Below are 5354 nucleotides of genomic sequence, written 5' to 3' on the forward strand. Positions count from 1 at the left end.
TTGATCAAAATGTTACATTCCAACAATCCGTTGAAGTCAGTGGCCCCTGAGGAGTGCATGCTGGGAGAAATTTTTAAAAGAGTGAACATTCTATCAGCGGCAGTTAAGGCAGTTAAGGCAGTTAAGCTCAGCCCCTCACACTGAGGGGGCGGGAAAAACCTCTCTCGATACAGATGTGGGTAGTTATGTCAGAACAGATTGTTTACTGTTCAGCGAAAACTTTAAATGTGAAACAAATGAACTGTGACTAAAAGAGTTGCCGAGTTTAGTGTGTGTGGTAGCAACCTCAAGCTTCAGATACATTAAGAACATAAGAACATAAGAACTAGCCAGCTGGATCAGACCAGAGTCCATCTAGTCCAGCATTCTGCTACTCGCAGTGGCCCACCAGGTGCCTTTGGGAGCTCACGTGCAGGAAGTGAAAGCAATGGCCTTAAGAACATAAGAACTAGCCAGCTGGATCAGACCAGAGTCCATCTAGTCCAGCATTCTGCTACTCGCAGTGGCCCACCAGGTGCCTTTGGGAGCTCACCTGCAGGAGGTGAAAGCAAGGGCCTTAAGAACATAAGAAAGAGCCTGCTGGATCAGACCAGAGTCCATCTAGTCCAGCACTCTGCTACTCGCAGTGGCCCACCAGGTGCCTTTGGGAGCTCACAGGCAGGATGTGAAAGCAATGGCCTTAAGAACAGAAGAAAGAGCCAGCTGGATCAGACCAGAGTCCATCTAGTCCAGCTCTCTGCTACTCGCAGTGGCCCACCAGGTGCCTTTGGGAGCTCACCTGCAGGAGGTGAAAGCAATGGCCTTAAGAACAGAAGAAAGAGCCAGCTGGATCAGACCAGAGTCCATCTAGTCCAGCACTCTGCTACTCGCAGTGGCCCACCAGGTGCCTTTGGGAGCTCACAGGCAGGAGGTGAAAGCAATGGCCTTAAGAACAGAAGAAAGAGCCTGCTGGATCAGACCAGAGTCCATCTAGTCCAGCACTCTGCTACTCGCAGTGGCCCACCAGGTGCCTTTGGGAGCTCACATGCAGGATGTGAAAGCAATGGCCTTCTGCTGCTGCTGCTGCTCCTGAGCACCTGGTCTGCTAAGGAATTGGTAATCTGAGATCAAGGAGGATCAAGATTGGTAGCCAGAGATCGACTTCTCCTCCATAAATCTGTCCAAGCCCTTTTTAAAGCTATCCAGGTCAGCGGCCATCACCACCTCCTGTGGCAGCATAGACCAAACACCAATCACACGTTGCGTGAAGAAGTGTTTCCTTTTATTAGTCCTAATTCTTCTCCCCAGCATTTTCAATGGATGCCCCCTGGTTCTAGTATTGTGAGAAAGAGAGAAACATTTCTCTCTGTCCACATTTTCTACCCCATGCATCATTTTGTAGACTTCAATCATATCCCCCCTCAGACGTCTTCTCTCCAAACTAAAGAGTCCCAAACGCTGCAGCCTCTCCTCCATTATTTTGCTTTTGCTTCTTTCTTGAGGAATATTTTACCTCTCACGAAATGAAAGATTTTTTAAAATGGGCTCTGAGTGCTTTGTGTCAACCAAATCAGAATCCACGCAGTAGCAGAGAGTTCCTCTTGCATGTATGAAGTATCATCATAGAATCATTTAGTTGTGTTAGTGTAGGCACAGAACGGGGAAATTATTTTATATTAAGCCAGTCAATGCCTTTTACATCTCTGTGCTGACAACCATAAGCTGAGGCAAAATCATGTAGGCCTTAATCAAGCTCTCTGAAACAGATTCTGGTAAAAATACAGCTTAAAGTCATTGCACAGAATCATAAAAAAGTGTCTTTGTCAAGAGAAAGCATTCAATGTTCCTGCATTCCAGAAAAGGATACTTTTTAAATGCTTGTGTGCAAGTCAAAGCTCATGAAAATAATATCTTCAACTAAAGCATATCTAAAAGCACAGACCCAGAAATTAGAAAATAGAAATAAAGCTTTTAAACATCTCAGCTAAAGCATACTTATACCGTGTTTCCCCGAATATAAGACAGTGTCTTATATTAATTTTTGCTCCCAAAGATGCGCTATGTCTTATTTTCAGGGGATGTCTTATTTTTCTGTGTTCTGTTCGTCGGGCATGCTTCCAAACAACAACTTTGCTACATCTTACTTTCGGGGGATGCCTTATATTTCGCACTTCAGCAAAACCTCTACTACGTCTTATTTTCAGAGGATGTCTTATATTCGGGGAAACAGGGTAGTACAGCCAGATGAGCTGCAGCAGTTGAGAAAATTGTATCCTTCCACCTTAGAATATAGTCCCGAACAAAAGGTACAGAAGTAGCCTTCAGGCAACATTTCTTTTTAAAGCCAGGGCTTACCGTTAAGCATTTAACGTTAATTGAAAGGAAAAGAGCTCTTCTGGGGAATACACTGTGACATGTTTCAAAGGGTTATCCTGTAGTAACCTCTGCATAGAATTGCTCTGTAAACCTGGCAGCACGCCGGGATGTATTTTTTTTATTCCGGATGTTTATATACTTCTTCCTTCCCATATGTGTTCTCAATATAGCTAACAGCAATACTCCAGAACAAATCACTTAAAATATACAGTAAAGCCAAAATACCATAAAACTACCATAAAACGATCAAATCAACCCATAAACAAGATGGGAAACCATAAAACAGTGCCTTCGGTTCATTTCCTCTTAGAGGACTCTGACCCTTATTTTATTGTTCATTTTTTAGAGGGAGAACAGTCTGTAGAGAGGTATCTGTATGTGTGGGTCTTATTTAAGTTCATGGTTTTATCGTTCAAGACCTCTGCCTAAGAATAGAAGGTCCCAAAGATACCATAAGAACATAAGAACATGAGAACAAGCCAGCTGGATCAGACCAGAGTCCATCTAGTCTAGCTCTCTGCTACTCGCAGTGGCCCACCAGGTGCCTTTGGGAGCTCACATGCAGGATGTGAAAGCAAGGGCCTTCTGCTGCTGCTCCCGAGCACCTAAGGCATTTGCAATCTGAGATCAAGGAGGATCAAGATTGGTAGCCAGAGATCGACTTCTCCTCCATAAATCTGTCCAAGCCCCTTTTAAAGCTATCCAGGGTAGTGGCCATCACCACCTCCTGTGGCAGCATATTCCAACACCAATCACACGTTGCGTGAAGAAGTGTTTCCTTTTATTAGTCCTAACTCTTCCCCCCAGCATTTTCAATGGATGCCCCCTGGTTCTAGTATTGTGAGAAAGAGAGAAAAATTTCTCTCTGTCCACATTTTCTACCCCATGCATAATTTTATAGACTTCAATCATATCCCCCCTCAGACGCCTCCTCTCCAAACTAAACAGTCCCAAACGCTGCAGCCTCTCCTCATCGGGAAGGTGCTCCAGTCCCTCAATCATCCTCGTTGCCCTTCTCTGCACTTTTTCTATCTCTTTGATATCCTTTTTGAGATGTGGCGACCAGCGCCTTCCAGTTTATTTAATCTAGTCCTACATGTGAGCTCCCAAAGGCACCTGGTGGGCCATTGCGAGTAGCAGAGAGCTGGACTAGATGGACTTTGGTCTGATCCAGCTGGCTTGTTCTTATGTTCTTATGTTCTTAAGGGTTCCTACAGTGCTGAACTTTCTCATCTCATCTTATGGAAGAAGAGTTTCGCCATGTGTGGGTATGGGCATAGGCCAGGGAGTTTCCAACGCGACGTCTCTGGGACCACCAACACCTTTCCTGGTGTCCCCAGTGCGTTTTTAGAAAATGCGCACCGTCAGGGATGTCTTTTGCCCATCAAGGGGCTTTTCCACTCAAAACAAATAAACAGGCAAGGGGGAGCTGAGTGAGATCAGAGAATGGTATCGAGGAAACTCAGGGCAGCAGAGAAGTGTGGGAAACGTGACTGTTCTGATTTGCAGTGTGTACCTTTTTGTGTCGAACCCTATCAGATCCACAAACAGGAAGACAGTCTGCCTCATCTACGGCCAGAGGCGTATCTATGGAAAATGTGGGCCGGTGCAAAAATCTGAGTTTTCAGCCCCCCCTCCCCCCGTATGGGCAGCCACCCTCCCCCACTATGACCAAACAACCCTTTTTGCACCAGGTCACCTCAAATGACTTCGTATTGATTGGACACTTACCTGTATGGAAGTTTGAATTTAGGGAAGAGTATGAACTAAATACTCACTTGGTTCAACATTGATGATCTTGGATTTACTTGTGATGATTCTGGACTTACCTCTTGGATGTTATTTGAAAATATGCGATTGTGATTATAACTAATGAAATATATACGATGAACAATGATATAAGTTTATGTGTATATATATGCATCTGAGAGATTAGTCACAGCCAGAGTGCAACAGCCATTGTAGTCTATTTACCAATATTTACTGCTGCACCCCTTCTGTTTGTAGGTGAGTCCTGTACACCCATTGGCTGGGGGTTTGTCGTCGGACATTCCATCCCTTAGGCAATTATGTATAAGGATGGGGCATAGACCCCCAGTGGATTTTGGATGCCTTGGCAACCCTATTCTGAGCCACTGACTGTGCTCAAGACAAGAAGGATTTCCTGGTATAATTTGCTTTCCGCTACCTGATAGGAGACAGATAATTCTGCTGGCAATTGAGTTGTGTTCCTGCCAGTCATGAGCAAACAAAGGTTTGTTTTGATATCCGAAAGTGGCCTTTAAGAGGTCGACGGCCTTCAAGTCCCGCCCTCCACAATCACTTTCTTTCTCCTCGCTTGGTTTTCAAAACACTTTTACTGCAGGAGGGTTCTTAAGTTCATAGCCTACTGCTGCGAGAAACTTCTATCGTGTTTTTTTCCCCACTCTTCTCTATTTGGATAAGCTCCTATCTGTTTCCAGGGTGCCCGGGTGCCCAAATACTATTGAAAGAGCAGGATCAATATGTCGAGGGCATCTGAGCAAAACAATGTCTTGTTCCTTTCGTGGAGGCTTTGCGGGCCGTTATGTATTATTTACCAGACTAGCAGGAAAGCCCATCGTGGGAAAGATGCGATGGGCCATAGGCAGTATGCCAAGCAGATGCTGTACCAGTGAGCCACCTGCCCTCCGGAATTACTGTCTGAGGAGGGTTGTCAGCCATCCAGAACAAAGGGCCTGAATGGCTATTGTACCGGAGGGGCAAGGAAAGTGGAACTTTCCCTAACCAGGAAATAAACGTAATTGAGCCCGCCTGCTAAGACCAGTGTGTCGAACTGCAATTAAGGGCAAGGGACAGAAGTTGATTACAAAAAAGAAACTGACATTTGTAGATTGGCAAATATTTGAAATGTCCATATAAGGACAGCCCGGGAGGTTACTTAAGTGCAGTCTGTCGGCAGACAGTGGTGGAAGGAGCAATCGCGGCGGAACAGAGATCTGAGGAGCTTCGGAAGGAAG

The sequence above is a fragment of the Sphaerodactylus townsendi genome, linkage group LG08, assembly GCF_021028975.2.
Source record: "Sphaerodactylus townsendi isolate TG3544 linkage group LG08, MPM_Stown_v2.3, whole genome shotgun sequence".
NCBI classification, from domain to species: domain Eukaryota; kingdom Metazoa; phylum Chordata; class Lepidosauria; order Squamata; family Sphaerodactylidae; genus Sphaerodactylus; species Sphaerodactylus townsendi.